Source organism: Aegilops tauschii, chromosome 6, assembly GCF_002575655.3.
Source record: "Aegilops tauschii subsp. strangulata cultivar AL8/78 chromosome 6, Aet v6.0, whole genome shotgun sequence".
Classification (NCBI taxonomy): domain Eukaryota; kingdom Viridiplantae; phylum Streptophyta; class Magnoliopsida; order Poales; family Poaceae; genus Aegilops; species Aegilops tauschii.
The window spans coordinates 410,134,404-410,154,828 of NC_053040.3; positions in this window are offsets into that span (position 1 = coordinate 410,134,404).

A 20,425-nucleotide genomic window follows, 5' to 3' on the forward strand; every position below is an offset into this window, starting at 1 on the left:
GGCGGGGGAAGCGGAGGAAGGCGGAGCCTCACCGCGGGGCGTAGGGTACGGGGCAGCGGTGCTCGGGGTGGGGGACGGGGACGAGGCGACGCAGGGGAGGAGGCGAGGCGACTCCGGGCGACGACGATCCGGGCGGCGGCGGAGAGGTCCAGGGGCGGCGGGGTCGAGCGCGACGGGCGATGGCCTCCTCCTCGATCCCGATCCAATCGGGGGAGAGGGGGGGATATTTCGTGGGGGGGGGGGAGTGTCGGTGGGTACTGGGGGGAGTGGGGGAGGAGTGGATAAGGGAGTGGGGGCGGAGTGGGCCGGCCGGCTGGGCCTGGGGGTTGGCCCAGTTGGGCCAGGGTCCAGTGGGGGGCTCCTTTTCCCTCTTTTTTTCTGTTTGTTTTCTCTTTTGTATTTTCTTCCTTTTTATTTATCTTATATCTTTTCTTTTATTTATTTTCCTTTACTGTTTTATTTTATTTCTTTAATAGTTATAGTTTTATAATAAGTTAAAGCCCACACCTAAATTGGAGTTGTAAAAAGTTTTTAGTGACTAAATAAACTAGTTTAATATTTGTTTATATTTAATAACACTTATATAATTGTTTTTTGCTACTGTTTTATTCATCTCATAGTATTTAAACATTTTATAAAGGTGTGGTTTCTCCACCATAATTATCTGTGCAATATTTGGTTCACTCCGAACATTTTTGTTTCAATATTTGAAAATCTTTACCGTTTGACTTTATTTTAAGTTTGAATTTCGAATCGATTTTGAACTATCACGAGATTAACAACAGTAACCGTGGTGACGTGGCATCATTAACGTGGGATTACTGTAGCCTAATTATCCGGGCGTCACACAGGCGCGCCCCCCACCCTCGTGGACAGGGTGTGGGCCCCTGACGTGGATTTTTCTTCCAGTATTTTTAATATTTTCCAAAAATACGTTCCGTGGAGTTTCAGGTCATTCCGAGAACTTTTGTTTCTGCACATAAATAACACCATGGAAAGTCTGCTGAAAACAGCATCAGTCCGGGTTAGTTCCATTCAAATAATGCAAGTTAGAGTCCAAAACAAGGGCAAAAGTGTTTGGAAAAGTAGATACGACGGAGACGTATCAACTCCCCCAAGCTTAAACCTTTGCTTGTCCTCAAGCAATTCAGTTGATAAACTGAAAGTGATAAACAAAAACTTTTACAAACTCTGTTTGCTCTTGTTGTTGTAAATATGTAAAGCCAGCATTCAAGTTTTCAGCAAAGATTATGACTAACCACATTCGCAATAACTCTTAGGTCTCATGTTTACTCATGTCAATGGCATAATCAACTAGCGAGCAATAATAATAAATCTCAGATGACAACACTTTCTCAAAACAATCATGGTATGATATAATAAGATGGTATCTCGCTAGCCCTTTCTGAGACCGCAAAACATAAATGCAGAGCACCTTTAAAGACCAAGGACAGACTAGACATTGTAATTCATGATAAAAAAGATCCAGTCATGGTCATACCCGATATAAATTAATAGTAATGGATGCAAATGACAGCAGTGCTCTCCAGCTAGTGCTTTTGATAAGAGGGTGATGACTCAACATAAAAGTAAATAGATAGACCCTTCGCAGAGGGAAGCAGGGATTTGTAGAGGTGCCAGAGCTCGGTTTTGAAATAGAGATAAATAATATTTTGAGCGGCATACTTTCATTGTCAACATAACAACCAAGAGATGGCGATATCTTCCATGCTAAACACATTATAGGCGGTTCCCAAACAGAATGGTAAAGTTTATACTCCCCCTCCACCAACAAGCATCAATCCATGGCTTGCTCAAAACAACGAGTGCCTCCAACTAGCAACAGTCCCAGGGGGAGTTTTGTTTGCAATTATTTTGATTTAGTTTGCATAAAGCATGGGACTGGGCATCCCGGTGACCAGCCATTTTCTCGTGAGTGAGGAGCGGAGTCCACTCCTCTTGAGAATAACCCGCCTAGCATGGAAGATACGGACAGCCCTAGTTGATACATGAGCTATTCGAGCATACAAAACAGAATTTCATTTGAAGGTTTAGAGTTTGGCACATACAAATTTACTTGGAACGGCAGGTAGATACCGCATATAGGAAGGTATAGTGGACTCATATGGAATAACTTTGGGGTTTAAGGAGTTGGATGCACAAGCAGTATTCCTGCTTAGTACAAGTGAAGGCTAACAAAAGACTGGGAAGCGACCAACTAGAGAGCGACAACAGTCATGAACATGCATTAAAATTAATAAACATTGAGTACAAGGATGAGTAGGATATAATCCACCATGAACATAAATATCGTGAAGGCTATGTTGATTTGTTTCAACTACATGTGTGAACATGTGCCAAGTCGGGTCACTTAAATCATTCAAAAGAGGATACCACCCTACTATACCACATCACAACCATTTTAATAGCATGTTGGCATGCAAGGTAAACCATTATAACTCATAGCTAATCAAGATGGCACGAGCAACTATGATCTCTAATTGTCATTGCAAACATGTTTATTCATAATAAGCCGAATCAGGAACGATGAACTAATCATATTTACAAAAACAAGAGAGGTCGAGTTCATACCAGCTTCTCTCATCTCAAATAGTCCATCATATATCGTCATAATTGCCTTTCACTTGCATGACCGAACGATGTGAAAATAATAAGAGTGCACGTGCATTGGACTAAGCTGGAATCTGCGAGCATTCAATAAGCAGGCGAAGACAAGGCAATATGGGCTCTTGGTTAAATCAACAATAATGCATATAAGAGCCACTTCAACAATTTAATCATGGTCTTCTCCTATTGACCCCCAAAGAAAAGAAATAAAACTATTTACACGGGAAAGCTCCCAACAAGCAAAAGAAGAACAGGAAATCTTTTTGGGTTTTCTTTTTAATTATTACTACTACAGCAAGAAAGTAAACTAGCTAAAAGCTACAACTATTTTTTTTTGGTTTTCTTAAGGTTTATTAAACACACAAGAAGAAAGCAAGAAAAAGGAAAATAAACTCGCATGGATATTACAGTGAAAGAGTAAGAGCACCGACATCTAGCAATGAGTGTGTGAACATAAATGTAATGTCGGTGAGAGATACGTACTCCCCCAAGCTTAGGCTTTTGGCCTAAGTTGGTTTATTGCCACGGATGGCCTAGCGGATATCCATAGTTGTAGCTGGGGTCGTACTGAGTTGTGGCAGTTATTGCCTCCTGAGCTGCAGCGTGGCGGCGAGCTGCCTCCGCCCTCCTCTCGTACTCATCTGCCTCCTCTCTGGTAATGAAATGTCTTCCTTTTGCCTGATAATCAAAGAAGGCAGGAGCAGGGAGTGTAATACGGACAGCACGACGTCTGTCAAAGATTAAGCGATATCGGAGAGGTGATTCATTCCTCTCGACAAACTGGTGGTGAACCATAGCATTAAAGTCTAAATAAGTAGGAGGCAACTCAATATCATCCTCACGTATGTCTACACCAAGAAAATTAGCTAAGGGGGTTGCATAAATTCCACCAAAGAAATCTCCATTAAATCTATTGTGATGCAACCTACGCGCAACAATAGCTCCCAAATTATAAGATTTGTCTCCTAACACAGCACTCCTAAGAATACTGAGGTCGGGGACACACATGTGACATGCTTCATCTTTACCATTTATGCACCTACCTATGAAGAGAGCCAAATAATGTATAGCAGGAAAATGAATGCTCCCTATGGTAGCTTGTGCTATATCTCTAGATTCCCCCATAGTTATACTAGCAAAAAAAATTCTAAATTCAGATTTGCGAGGTTCACTAGCACTACCCCATTGTGGAAGTTTGCAAGCAGTGGTAAAATCCTCTAAGTCCATCGTATAAGATTTTTCATAAAGATCAAACATTCCCGCTCACAAGATGAAAATTACGTGAAGATGAAAATTCAAACCTCCTCACAAAGGAACTAGTCAGATAGTGGTACTGGCGGCACTTTTCTTCCTCGAAGCTCACAAGATCAGCATTACGCAAATATGCGTTAAATTCTTCCTTGATTCCCGCTCGATCCATAAAGTTTTCTGAAGGCCATTCACAAGGCCGCACTGGAGCGTCCCTTGGTGGCTCATCATCAGCATCGCGCATTGAAAGCCTGGGTCCTTGCTTCCTTGAAGGACCACCATGGAACATTTTCCTAAGCATATTTCTTCCTCTGAAAAATTTCTGAAATTTTTAGTAACTTCAAATAAAAGTGAACCAAGCTCAACAAAATTGATAGCAACTACTCCTACAAGTGCCTAGAGCCTTTATCAAGCATTAGAACTACTTGGAACCATATAAATTTGACATGCAAGCTCAAGAACATGGTCACCTAGGCAGCACAAATTTGCAATGAATAAAGCACTAGAACAAAAACTAATTGGACCAATGGAGGAGTCACATACCAAGGAACAATCCCCCCAAGCTGTTTTGTGAGAGGTGCTTTGAGCAAGGAGATCGGAAATCGCAGCAAAATGAGCTAGAAAACTCGTGCTTGAGTTGGATGGTGATTTTTTTGGGAGGAAGAAGGAGTGTGTGGGTGCAGGAATAAGTGGAGGGGAGCCACCGTGGTCCCACGAGGCAGGGGGCGCGCCCTGTAGGGGTGGGCGCGCCCTGGACCCTCGTGGCCAGGTGCTTGCTCCCCCTGCTGTGTTCTTAGTGCCAAATATTCTCAAATATTCCAGAAAAATCATATTTCATTTTCAGGGCATTTGGAGAACTTTTATTTTCGGGGTATTTTTATATTGCACGGATAAATCAGAAAACAGACAGAAAAAATACTATTTTTACTTTATTTCAACTAAATAACAGAAAGTAGAAAGAGGGTACAGAAGGTTGTGCCTTCTAGTTTCATCCATCTCATGCTCATCAAAAGGAATCCATTAACAAGGTTGATCAAGTCTTGTTAACAAACTCATTCCGAATAACATGGAATCGGAGAAATTTCGAATGACACTATGTTACCTCAACGGGGATATGCACATCCCCAATAATAAGAATATCATATTTCTTTTTGAGAGTAGGAAGAGGAAATTCAAAACCTCCAAAAATAATCGATGGAATTTTTCCAATAGAATTGATACTGTGGACTTGAGGTTGTTTCCTCGGAAAGTGTACCGTATGCTCATTACCATTAACATGAAAAGTGACATTGCCTTTGAAGCAATCAATAGCAGCCCCTGCAGTATTAAAAAAAGGTCTTCCAAGAATAATAGACATACTATCGTCCTCGGGAATATCAAGAATAACAAAGTCCGTTAAAATAGTAACGTTTGCAACCACAACAGGCACATCCTCACAAATACCGACAGGTATAGCAGTTGATTTATCAGCCATTTGCAAAGATATTTCAGTAGGTGTCAACTTATTCAAATCAAGTCTACGATATAAGGAGAGAGGCATAACACTAACACCGGCTCCAAGATCACATAAAGCAGTTTTAACATAATTTCTTTTAATAGAGCATGGTTTAGTTGGTACTCCTGGATCTCCAAGTTTCTTTGGTATTCCACCCTTAAAAGTATAATTAGCAAGCATGGTGGAAATTTTAGCTTCCGGTATCTTTCTTTTATTAGTAACAATTTCTTTCATTTACTTAGCATAAGGATTCATTTTGAGCATATCAGTCAAACGCATACGCAAAAAGATAGGTCTAATCATTTCAGCAAAGCGCTCAAAATCCCCATCATCCTTTTTCTTGGATGGTTTGGGAGGAAAAGGCATGGGTTTCTGAACCCATGGTTCTCTTTCTTTACCGTGTTTCCTAGCAACAAAGTCTCTCTTATCATAACGTTGATTCTTTGATTGTGGGTTATCAAGATCAACAGCAGGTTCAATTTCTACATCATTATCATTGCTAGGTTGAGTATCATCATGAACATCTTCATTAATATTATCACTAGATTCATGTTCATTACAAGATTGTGTTTCAGCATCAGAAATAAAATATCATTTGGATTCTCAGGTGGTTCAGCAATAGGTTCACTAGAAGTATGCAAAGTCCTATCATTTTTCTTTTTCTTCTTTTTAGAAGGACTATATGCATCAATATTATTTCTTTGAGAATTTTGCTCCATTCTCTTAGGGTGGCCTTCAGGATACAAAGTTTCCTGAGTCATTTTACCAGTTCTAGTAGCCACTCTAATAGCATAATCATTATTCTTACTATTTAATTCATTGAGCAAATCATTTTGAGCTTTAAGTACTTGTTCTACTTGAGTGGTAACCATAGAAGCATGTTTACTAATGAGTTTAAGTTCACCTTTAAGTCTAGACATATAATCACCCAAGTGTTCAAGCGTATCGGAATTGTATTTCAATTGTCTACCAAAATAAGCATTGAAGTTTTCTTGTTTGACAATAAAATTATCAAACTCTTCTAAGCATTGTCTAGCAAACTTATAGTGAGGAATATCACCTTCATCAAATCTATAGAGAGAATTTACCTTTACTACCTGTGTCGGGTTATCAAGACCATGAGTTTCTTCAATAGGTAATGGATTAAGATCATATGTTTCTTCAACAGGCGGTAAATTAAGACCATGTATTTCTTCAATAGGAGGTAAATTCTTAACATCTTCAGCTTTTATACCTTTTTCTTTCATAGATTTCTTTGCCTCTTGCATATCTTCAGGACTGAGAAATAGAACACCTCTTTTCTTCGGAGTTGGTTTAGGAATAGGCTCAGGAGTTGGCTCAGGAGTTGGCTCCGGAAGTGTCCAATTATTTTCATTTGTCAACATATTATTCAATAGAATTTCAGCTTCGTCTGGTGTTCTTTCCCTGAAAACAGAACCAGCACAACTATCCAGGTAATCTGTGGAAGCATCGGTTAGTCCATTATAAAAGATATCAAGTATTTCATTTTTCTTAAGAGGATGATCAGACAAAGCATTAAGTAACTGGAGAAGCCTCCCCCAAGCTTGTGGGAGACTCACTTTTTCAATTTGCACAAAATTATATATTTCCCTTAAAGCAGCTTGTTTCTTATGAGCAGGGAAATATTTAGCAGAGAAGTAATAAATCATATCCTGGGGACTACGCACACAACCAGGATCAAGAGAATTAAACCATATCTTAGCTTCACCCTTTAATGAGAATGGAAATATTTTAAGGATATATAGGTAGCGAGATTTCTCATCATTAGTGAACAGGGTGGCTATATCATTTAATTTATAAGATGTGCCACAACAGTTTCAGATTCATATCCATGAAAAGGATCAGATTCAACCAAAGTAATTACATCAGGATCAACAGAGAATTCATAATCCTTATCAGTAATACAGATAGGTGAAGTAGCAAAAGCAGGGTCAGGTTTCATTCTAGCATTAAGAGATTGCTGCTTCCATTTAGGTAATAACCTCTTGTGCTCGTATCTATCTTTGCAAGCTAAAATAGCTATAGCAGCTTCTTTTTCCAAAACATAACCCTCAGGAACAACAGGCGATTCAAATTTATTAGGGGGAGAGTCTTCATCATCACTTTCATCAATGCTATCAGTTTCAATAATTTCATTCTCTCTAACCCTGGCAAGTTGTTCATCAAGAAATTCACCAAGTGGCATAGTATAGTATCAAGCATACAAGTAGTTTCATCATAATTATCATGCATAGCAGAAGTGGCATCATCAATAACATGCGACATATCAGAACGAATAGCAGAAGCAGGTTTAGGTGTCGCAAGCTTACTCAAAACGGAAGGTGAATCAAGTGCAGAGCTAGATGGCAGTTCCTTACCTCCCCTCGTAGTTAAGTGATAGATTTTTGTTTTCTCGTCTTTCAAGTTCTTCATATTGACCAGCAGATATAAATCCCAAGTGACTCAAAGAATAGAGCTATGCTCCCCGGCAACGGCGCCAGAAAATAGTCTTGATAACCCACAAGTATAGGGGATCGCAACAGTTTTTGAGGGTAGAGTATTCAACCCAAATTTATTGATTCGACACAAGGGGAGCCAAAGAATATTCTCAAGTATTAGTAGTTGAGTTGTCAATTCAACTACACCTGGATAACTTAGTATCTGCAGCAAAGTATTTCGTAGCAAAGTAATATGGAAGTAACGGTAACGGTAGCAAAAGTAACATTTTTGGGTTTTGTAGTGATTGTAACAGTAGCAATGGAAAAGTAAATAAGCGGAGAACAATATGTGAAAAGCTCGTAGGCATTGGATCGGTGATGGAGAATTATGCCGGATGCGGTTCATCATGTAACAGTCATAACATAGGGTGACACAGAACTAGCTCCAATTCATCAATATAATGTAGGCATGTATTCCGAATATAGTCATACGTGCTTATGGAAAAGAACTTGCATGACATCTTTTGTCCTACCCTCCCGTGGCAGCGGGGTCCTAATGGAAACTAAGGGATATTAAGGCCTCCTTTTAATAGAGTACCGGACCAAAGCATTAACACATAGTGAATACATGAACTCCTCAAACTACGGTCATCACCGGGAGTGGTCCCGATTATTGTCACTTCGGGGTTGCCGGATCATAACACATAGTAGGTGACTATAGACTTGCAAGATAGGATCAAGAACTCACATATATTCATGAAAACATAATAGGTTAGATCTGAAATCATGGCACTCGGGCCCTAGTGACAAGCATTAAGCATAGCAAAGTCATAGCAACATCAATCTCAGAACATAGTGGATACTAGGGATCAAACCCTAACAAAACTAACTTGATTACATGATAGATCTCATCCAACCCATCACCGTCCAGCAAGCCTACGATGGAATTACTCACGCACGGCGTTGAGCATCATGAAATTGGTGATGGAGGATGGTTCATGATGACGACGGCGACGGATTCCCCTCTCCGGAGCCCCGAACGGACTCCAGATCAGCCCTCCCGAGAGGTTTTAGGGCTTGGCGGCGGCTCCGTATCGTAAAATGCGATGAATCCTTCTCTCTGATTTTTTCCTCCCCGAAAGTGAACATATGGAGTTGGAGTTGAGGTCGGTGGAGCGTCAGGGGGGCCATGAGGCAGGGGACGCGCCCGGGGGGGGCAGGCGCGCCCCCCACCCTCGTGGACAGGGTGTGGGCCCCTGACATGGATTTTTCTTCCAGAATTTTTAATATTTTCCAAAAATACGTTCCGTGGAGTTTCAGGTCATTCCGAGAACTTTTGTTTCTGCACATAAATAACCCATGGAAAGTTTGCTGAAAACAACGTCAGCCCGGGTTAGTTCCATTCAAATCATGCAAGTTAGAGTCCAAAACAAGGGCAAAAGTGTTTGGAAAAGTAGATACGACGGAGACGTATCACGGTGTGGAGGCACAATGCTCCCCAAGAAGCCATTAGGGCCACCGTAATCTCCTCATGCCCTCGCACAATGCAAGATGCCGTGATTCCACTAAGGGACCCTTGAGGGCGGTCACCAAACCCGTACAAATGGCAACCCTTGAGGGCGGTCACCGAACCCGTACACTTTGGCAACCCTTGGGGGCGGTCACCGGTACCCGTCAAATTGCTCGGGGCGGTCTCCACAACCTAATTGGAGATCCTGATGCTTGCCCGGAGCTTTACACCACAATGATTGAGCTCTAAACACCACCAACCATCTAGGGCGCCCAATCACCCAATAGGAACAAGCTCAAGGGTACCAAGCACCCAAGAGTAATAAGCTTCTCAACTTGTAACTTCCACGTATCACCGTAGAGAACTCAAACCGATGCACCAAATGCATTGGCAAGGGCACACGGAGTGCCCAAGTCCTTCTCTCCCAAATCCCACCAAAGCAACTAATGCTAGGGAGGAAATGAGTGGAAGAACAAGAAGGAGAACACCAAGAACTCCAAGATCTAGATCCAAGGGGTTCCCCTCACATAGAGGAGAAAGTGATTGGTGGAAATGTGGATCTAGATCTCCTCTCTCGTTTCCCCAAAAACTAGCAAGAATTCATGAAGGGATTGAGAGATAGCAAGCTCGAAGAAGGTCAACAATGGGGGAAGAACACGAGCTTAAAGGATAAGGTTCATTGGGGAAGAAGACCCCCTTTTATAGGTGGGAAAAATCGAACCGTTATGCTCACAGCCCGCACAAAGCGGTACTACCGCTCATGGGAGCAGTACTACCGCTAGAGCGGTGGAAGCCCTTTGAAAAACAACAGCGAGGAGGCAAAAGGCCGGTAGAACCGCCGGAGCGGTACTACCACTCGTCCTCACGGTACCACCGCTAGGGTTAGCGGTACTACTGCTTGCGAGCGGTACTAAAAAAATACATCTGTGCCTACCACCGCTGGACTTATGACGAGTTTTTGGTCCGGAGCGGAAGTAGCCACGAAAGTAGCCGCGGTAGTACCGCTCCCAAGAGCGGTAGTAAAAATTACATCCCCTCCAAGCGGTAGTACCGCTCCCGTGGGCGGTAGTACCGCTGCAGCCTTATTAAGGACACCAACACTTACACAACTTCTGCAAACGGACTCCGAATTCAACGAAACCAAGTTTTTTGGAAAGCTAGCGACAAGGCCTAACACAATCTTGATAGAAATAACAATAAGAAGCAAATTAGAAAAGGCCCAAGAGAAAATGGTGAGAACCCTTCCTTGAATAAGACCGGTAAAACCTCCAATACCGAACACGCAATATAAGAAGCATGAGAACTCCGTTTTCGACGAACTCGAGCTTGTCATCAAGATGACCATAAGCTCTAAGACTCACAAAGAGAACCAAACAAGAACCAAGAAAGATGATGCAAGGATGCGATGGTTTGAGCTCTCTGCGAACGATACGATCAAGCTACTCATCAAGAGCCCCCTTGATAGTACATCAATCGATCCTATAACCCGGTCTCCCAACTACCACCATGAGACCGGTAAAATAGAAAACCTATCAAGGGCAAACCTTTGCCTTGCACAAAGTCCACTTGAGCTAGATGTAGACGATCTTGACTTCCTCAAGTTGGACCACCTTTCTTGATTGTGTTGGCTTGGTGAAGACTAGTAGATTGCTCCCCATACTCCACTATGGGTGAGCCACTCTTCGACACATCTCCACAAGTCCATTGTCACCATAATGGACGGCAAGCTTCAAGCACTTGATCTCTTCGTGATGCATCACTTGAACTTGCACACGGCAACCTAACCCCACGAAGAACTCTCACGAAGACCATGAGTTAGTACAGAAAGCGTAATTGACAATGCTTACCATACCATGGGATCACTTGATCCCTCTTGGCACATCTTCTACGCTTTGTGTGTCGATCAAATTGATTCACTCTTTGACTTAGTCTTGATCAACCTCTCACAAGACCAATCTTTAGGTAATTCCTTGAATAGCACCTTGGTCGACACAAACTCTCCTTGAAACCAACACATGTACTCCAAGAAAAGCCTATGGACAAGACCTGCAAATATAACTCAAGGCAACCATTAGTCCATAGAGATTGTCATCAATTACCAAAACCAAACATGGGAGCACCACATGTTCTTTCAATGTCCCCCATTTTGGCAATTGATGACAATCACTTTCAAGAGAGTTTATACAAGGAATTATGCATCACCATGCAATGCAACAACCAAGAATGCATGCATATGAGGTGCAAACGCTTAGGAACACAACCAAAGCAAGAAAAGATGACTCTCTAAACTTCTCCACAAAACTGTCTGAAACTTCTCCCTCATTGGCATCGATTGCCAAAATGGGAGAAAAGCTTAGAAGGCCAATATAAATTGTGTTTCTCCATAAATTGTGTATTTCTCCACAAGAGAGTGGAATACAATACACATATCCAACGGTAAATACTTGGAAGAAGACAAACTATATTGAGGCCCAAAGATTGCAAAAGAAAGATATGCCACAAAGACATAACAAAGAGATAAACAAGGAATCAAGCAATCAGAAGATACCAATTGAAGAAAGCTATCAAAAGATACCAATTGAACCAACTAGACCAAAGATCCTACGAGCCACATGAATAAAAGATATTATGATATGAGCAAAGGAGTGTTCTAGAGAAACTAGAGAAGCTCCCCATGATTTGTGCATAATTTAGTTTTGTAATTGGATACAACGAGCACAAAATAGATCGTCACTCCCCCAAGATCAATAGAACCTCATGACAAGTGCAAGAGAGCAACAGAGTGTTCTAAAGACACTAGTGAAGCTCCCCATGATTTGTGCACTCCTTAGAATATTTGCATTAGGATACCAAGTGCACAAAAATAGGATCATCACTCCCCGAAAAGCAATAGAAACTCACAACAAGTGCAAGTGGACATGTAGGAAACAAAGCCTAGCACTTGCAACAAATAAATGGTTGAGCAACATATAAAAGAGGCAACTTAAGTGTAGGCTCAACCAAAATGATGTTTGTGAGTCATGGCAAAGCACCTGAGAAGACTAATGTAAGGGTGAGCATTAAGCATCAACATAGTCTTGAATAGTGGAGATACAAGGTGCATGACATGTCCTTCCCACACACACCAAGAAAATGGGTTCACAAGCACACTAAATATGCACAATGAATAACCAACACTTGTGACAACCCATGGTGAAGAAATAAAATGATAGCTTTGTCAAGAGGAGGGATACCAATCGAAATGGCAAAAGCCTCATCAAGACAAGCAAGAGAAAAAAATATCTTCACCACAACATAGTGCATCAAGATGCAACGATATAAGATCCACACTCAAGATAAATCCTTTCACATAACCACCAAGGAAAGGTGCACGTGAAAGAATAAGGATATCAACTACAGTTGTAACTTCTCTCAAGTGTATAAGATTCTAGGTAGATGAAAATCATGATGATATCAATCCACAAAGAAGGATATACACACGAAATAGTTACAAAAAGGAAAGAACAAGATATCCACAAGGAAGTCATAAATATACCAATAGGAAATTTGCTTGAGAGCATAGCACAAGGATAGATGTGGTCTTATAGTATATAAATGAATTCCAACCACACGAACATCAAAGACATCACAACTAGCAACAAGAGATCATTGTTGGGATGCTTTGATAAAGGAAACAAGTATCACAAGAAAGAATGAATAACATGCCATGATACAACCTACACAAGGTTGATGCAAGAAATGTGTGCATGAAGTATATGAAGATACTTGTTACGGAGTTAACATTGGAAGGATGTAGTAGATACCAATTGAAGGTAGATAGTAGTTCATTGATCATCCTAGCTTGACTCCAATAAGCACATGGTGACAACACCTTCCTTGTGAGTGAGCCGAGCATCCAATGCATCTCCAATTGTTCCTAGAACAACAACACAAACAAAATGGTACCCAAACTCATTGGGACCAAAGAGTTAGAGAACCAACAATATACAGGACAAACTCCACATAAATATGAAAAATAATTTCATGCACATCTCACCCAATTTGAGACTTGGTGGAGTTTCCCCTATATATTGGGTCAAAGAAAGAAAGAAATCATGCCAAAGAAACTACATGAAGTTAATATGCATGCTCAAGACTTTCAAGAACCGATACCAATTGACAAAGAAATACCAAGTGAAGAAAAGATACCAAATGAGTAAATCAACACTTGGAGGATATCAACTGAAAGATACATCAAGGAATGAGATATCCATTGATACACGCAAAAACAAAGATGTCAAACTCCCAAAATAGAGAATGGTTCCAAACAAACCAAGTGCTCTACAAAGTTTCATGATGGCACAAAGTACCAAAAAGAAACCATTTGCATTCCACCAACACATACTTGATAAGGATCACAAGGTGAGCGTTCTAAGAAAAATAGGATAGCTCCCCCAAGCATTGTGCATTATAGAGAATTTGCATTTGAATACAAAAATCACAAGATGGGATCACCACTTTCACTATATCTATACAAACACTAGACAAGCTCAAGGAAATAACAAGATCCACAAGTGGTATGGAATACAATAGGAGTTGACACAATCCTAGGCAAGAGATAAGACAAATAAAAGCAAAGGCCAATGTAAAGATGATCAATAATTTCTACCACACATAAGTGAGTACCAATTTTCAAAAAACAAGAAGTATTTGGAAATAATTCCCGTTGGTAGATAGCAAGGATATTCAACATCATCTTCACACCAAACACAAGCAAATTGCAACTTGTAGAGCTAACATGCCACCTAGGAACTAGATAATTTACAATATCAATTCTAGGTGACAATATCTCAAATGTACACATTTTCTAGGCTTGTAATACGCACATAGCATATTACTCCCCCATAATGTGATACCAATAAAAACTTAACAAGAGGCAATAAGAGGATCCAATAAGAAATAATTAATGGACTATTTAGAATTTGAATTTCTCATGAGAAGACATACCACATAGTGACTAGATAATCTTGTAATATCAATACTAGATGGTATTCCTCATGTACACACATTTATAGGATTGTGAGGTGCACAAAGCACATCACTCCCCCACAATGGGATATTCCATTAATCTCTCACAAGAGCCAACTAAGATACAAACAAGATGCACAAAGGCTCAACATACGACACACATGTACATGATGTTCAAACCAACATATAAGCAATTTGGAGACACAGCATATACAAACACATGCAAGGAACAAAACCAAAATATGCAAAGGGGCAAGTAACTTTCAATGTAAACAATTTAAGTACAAGTTACCGGAAGGAGGCACATTGGATATAGTATAGAAACTTGATAACCCAATTGACTTGGCTTGAGACAATAAGAATGATGAAGTCCCCTTAATTCTTCATAATGTAGCCAAGTCTCCAATGCCCTCCAACAACACCTATTGATCAAGTTTGAGCTTGTTGGTCCCCAACCAAGTTGGGTCCTAAGAGGTTAGTCATAATAGGCTTGGCAACCCAAATGGTTCTTTGCTTGAAACCACTTTGAGTGCCAAGAAACTTGGCAAACACATTACCAACCTTATACCTCCCAAGAGAATAGATATCATCAATAATAATTGGGTTGGATAAGTTACCACTAGTGCATGAGGAAGCAAGGTGACCTTTCTCACGACATAGGTAGCAACGTCTACTCTTCACTTTCTTCTCACTTGATTTTATCAACTTGAGAAGCATTAGCTTGAGTTTTCTTGGGAAGAGGCATTTCTTCAACTTGAGGTTGAGCATGAGAATGAACTTGTGGCTGCTTCCCTTGTTGCTTGTCAATAATGGCCTTCTTCTTCAATGGGCAAGATCTAACATGATGCCCTTCAATCTTGCACTTGAAGCAAATAATCTTGGCTGAATTCTTGACTTGTTTTTGGCCCTTCTTCTTGTTCATCTTGGACTTATTCTTCTTATTGGAGTTGAATCCAAGTCCACCTTTGTCATTGGGGGATTTTTGCACACTCAAGATATTGTTGAGTGTGGACTTCCCTTCATGACACATTTCCAAGTCTTTCTTTACTGAAGTGACTTGGGCCTTGAGTCTTTGATTTCCTCTACATGGTTAGTCTCAACACAAGTACTAGAGGAAGTATAAACTTCATTGTTAGAGCAACAAGGCAAGGAAAGCAATTCATCACAAGATGTACTAACATTACGACTAGATGAATTACAAGGACTAGCACATGGCAATATAGCATTTTGACTTGAAGTAGCGCTAGTATCCACATGAGGCTCACTAGATGTTACCTTAGCAATTACGGCCTCATCAGCTATATTTAGAACATTATGGGATACTAGAAGATCATCATGAGAGCTTTTCATGGCTTTCTTCCAATTTCCCATAAGTGCTAGATAGCAACTCAAGTTGAGCCCGTAGCTCAACATTCTCCTTCAAAATGGATGCTTCACAAGTAATAGAGTTAGTAGCACAATCATCATCATTAACAACAAGAGGAAAGGACAACTTGGTAAGCTCTTTTAAAAAAGAATCTTCAAGTTGAGCATGAGACTCGGTGAGTTTGATGAGCTCACCCTTGATGACCCTTGAGCCATTTTCGAGGTGCTCAAAATCCTTAAGGAGTTTACCATGAGCAACTTCAAGCTTAGCATTTTTAGCTTCGAAATCATTTGCCACCTCAAGTGCTCTATCATGAAATTCCTTTATTCTAGATAATTCTAGAGCAAAGGTCTCCTCAAGAGATTCCTTGGTGGTTTGTTCCAAGAGCTTGAGAGAGGTCTGCGATCTCATTAGCGTAATCACACTCATGACCTTCCATTTTATCAATGGTGACCTCATGCTCCTCGAGATGACATTCCAACTCCTAAATGTATTTCTTGCCCTCAATGGCAATAGACATGATTTCCATGAAGTTGGAACGAGCAATTTTATTCTTATGAAGAGCTTTAAAAATCATTTCTCCCTTGATTTTTAAGGAAGCAACATTATCGTTCTCTTCATCATTATCCTCATCATCATTAGCATTAACATCATCATCAAGAGACATATTGGGGTTCAAAGTAGGAGATACCTTTGAAGCCTTAGCCATAAGGCAAAAAGCAATAGATGATGATGTAGGATCCCTTGAAGCACCATTTCATACCACATCTTGTTCCATGGAGTGTTGAGTTTCCTCTACATTGTTAGCACAACAACTCGAGGAAATAGATACATTTTTATCATGGCAACAAGACATAGCAAGTATATCATCATGAGATTTGAGCAAGCAATTTCTACATGATATGCAAGGACTACCAACACAAGCATGTGAAACATGTAAGGTGCTCGAAGTGTTAAAGTCCAAAGAAGGACCATTGCAATAAGATAGTAATGAAGAATCACCAAGAACAAGCACATTATCATCATTGCAATGACCAACACTACTCACCCTAGCATTACCTTATGGAAATACACATGTAGGTGAAGTAAGAAGTTGAGAAGGCAACAAGGCCGGAGGTGGAGGGAGAACAATCATCCGCACAAATCTTGGACACACCATATTTATCTTGAAGTTTTGTCCACAACTCATGAGCATCCCGGAACGGCATGAGTTGAAATATAACTACATTGCTCAAAGCATCGAAAAGAACATTAGAAGCTTGAGCATTGAGATAAGAGTTTTTCTCATCCTCTAAAGATAATCTTTGGGGATCCTTTGGAGGAGAAAAACCCATATCTACAATTCGCTCTAAATTTGGGTCCATGACCCTAAAGAGATTAAGCATGCGAATTACCCAAACATCAAAATTTGTGCCATCGAAACAAAGAGTGTCAGAGAATCCTAATCCCCTAGTCGACATCTTTACTCTCTAGGCGGTTAAGCCTGACAAAGAGAGGCAAGGCTCTGATACCAATTGAAAGATTGTGGATGTCGCCTAGAGGGGGGTGAATAGGTGATTTCAAATAATTACGGTTTAGGCTTGAACAAATGCGGAATAAACATAGCGGTTTATTTGTCAAGAACAAAACCTACAATGCACCAACAACTTATACTAAGCAAGATAAACAACTATGTGATAGCAAGATATATGACAAGAAACAATATGGCTATCACAAAGTAAAGTGCATAAGTAAAGGGCTCGGGTAAGAGATAACCGAGGCACGCGGAAACGATGATGTATCCCGAAGTTCACACCCTTGCGGATGCTAATCTCCGTTTGGAGCGGTGTGGAGGCACAATGCTCCCCAAGAAGCCACTAGGGCCACCGTAATCTCCTCACGCCGTTGCACAATGCAAGATGCCGTGATTCCACTAAGGGACCCTTGAGGGCGGTCACCGAACCCGTAAAAATGGCAACCCTTGGGGGCGGTCACCGAACCCGTACACTTTGGCAACCCTTGGGGGCGGTCACCGGTACCCGTCAAATTGCTCGGGGCGGTCTCCACAACCTAATTGGAGACCCCGACGCTTGCCCGGAGCTTTACACCACAATGATTGAGCTCCGAACACCACCAACCATCTAGGGCGCCCAAGCACCCAATAGGAACAAGCTCAAGGGTACCAAGCACCCAAGAGTAATAGGCTTCTCAACTTGTAACTTCCACGTATCACCGTAGAGAACTCAAACCGATGCACCTAATGCAATGGCAAGGGCACACGGAGTGCCCAAGTCCTTCTCTCCCAAATCCCACCAAAGCAACTAATGCTAGGGAGGAAATGAGTGGAAGAACAAGAAGGAGAACACCAAGAACTCCAAGATCTAGATCCAAGGGGTTCCCCTCACATAGAGGAGAAAGTGATTGGTGGAAATGTGGATCTAGATCTCCTCTCTTTTTCCCCCAAAAACTAGCAAGAATCCATGAAGGGATTGAGAGATAGCAAGCTCAAAGAAGGTCAACAATGGGGGAAGAACACGAGCTTAAAGGATAAGGTTCATTGGGGAAGAAGACCCCCTTTTATAGGTGGGAAAAAAATCCAACCGTAATGCTCACAGCCCGCATAGAGCGGTACTACCGCTAGGGCGGTGGAAGCCCTTTGAAAAACAACAGCGAGGAGGCAAAAGGCCGGTAGAACCGCCGGAGCGGTACTACTGCTCGTCCTCACGGTACTACCGCTAGGGTTAGCGGTATTACTGCTTGCGAGCTGTACTAAAAAAATACATCCGTGCCTACCATCGTTGGACTTATGACGAGTTTTTGGTCCGGAGTGGAAGTAGCCACCGAAGTAGCTGCAGTAGTACCGCTCCCAAGAGCGGTAGTAAAAAATTACATCCCCTCCAAGCGGTAGTACCGCTCCCATGGGCGGTAGTACCGCTGCAGCCTTATTGAGGGCACCAAAACTGACACAACTTCTGCAAACGGACTCCGAATTCAACGAAACCAAGTTTGTTGGAAAGCTAGCGACAAGGGCTAACACAATCTTGATAGAAATAACAATAAGAAGCAAATTAGGAAAGGCCCAAGAGAAAATGGTGAGAACCCTTCCTTGAATAAGACCGGTAAAACCTCCAACACCGAAAACGCAATATAAGAAGCATGAGAACTCCATTTTCGACGAACTCGAGCTTGTCATCAAGATGACCATAAGCTCTAAGACTCACAAAGAGAACCAAACAAGAACCAAGAAAGACGATGCAATGATTCGATGGTTTGAGCTCTCTGCGAACGATACAATCAAGCTACTCATCAAGAGCCCCCCTTGATAGTACGGCAATCGATCCTATAACCCGGTCTCCCAACTACCACCATGAGACCGGTAAAATAGAAAACTTATAAAGGGCAAACCTTTGCCTTGCACAAAGTCCACTTGAGCTAGATGTAGACGATCTTGACTTCCTCAAGTTGGACCACCTTTTTTGATTGCGTTGGCTTGGTGAAGACTAGTAGATTGCTCCCCCATACTCCACTATGGGTGAGCCACTCTTCGACACATCTTCACAAGTCCATTGTCACCACAATGGATGGCAAGCTTCAAGCACTTGATCTCTTCGTGATGCATCACTTGAACTTGCACACGGCAACCTAACCCCACGAAGAACTCTCACGAAGACCATGGGTTAGTACACAAAGCGTAATTGACAATGCTTACCATACCATGGGATCACTTGATCCCTCTCGTTACATCTTCTATGCTTTGTGTGTCGATCAACTTGATTCACTCTTGGACTTTGTCTTGATCAACCTCTCACAAGACCAATCTTTAGGTAATTCCTTGAATAGCACCTTGGTCGACACAAACTCTCCTTGAAACCAACACATGTACTCCAAGAAAAGCCTATGGAAAAAACCTTCAAATATAACTCAAGGCAACCATTAGTCCATAGAGATTGTCATCAATTACCAAAACCAAACATGGGGGCACCACATGTTCTTTCATGGGGTCAAGGCGATACGAAGTCAGAAAATGACGTGATGCCTAACCTAAAATCCTATGTCTTCCAATGAATACTTTTGAGAGAAAATCTCTTCCGAGTTGGTTGAGTCAGTTTTGCTTGAAGTTGTCGCGTGTGTTCGAAATCCGACCATTGGAACACGTGTCGGTTAAAGCAATAGACCCAGGGTCAATTCGGTCATATCATTTTGGATTTTTACATAGGCTATAAATAGCCGCCCCCTCCAACATAAGTTGGTGACTGCTCTGAGTTATTACACAGCTTCTATCATTTTAGAGCAACTCACCTTCGAAGTATTTGAGAGAATTCCCATGAGGAAAACCCCAAACTCCCAGAGCCCAAAGTGATTGTGCATTACTAACACATTCTGTTCTGAGTGAACGGAAGACTTTAATACACTTTAAGACTGTGATCTTCTGGACGGTTAGGCGTCATGTTCTGAGCATCGAAGAGTCATTGTGGATCACTGGTGAATAAGTTTGTGAAGGTTTCAGAAGTCTATCTTGAAGACTTACCTGAGTGATTGGACGAGGTCTAAGTGATCTTAGCTCAAGGAGAATAAGGTGAAGACTTGGTCTTTTGTTAAATCTCAACCTCTCCAACCAGATGTACAGTTGTCAGTGGCGGAGTTGTGTACAAGTCTGGGGGGCTGTGCCCCCCCCCCCCCCCCCAAACTTTGTACCAAATTGTGAAGAATTTTTTAGGTAGGACTTAGATGAGACTTTTTTTAGCATTTTACAC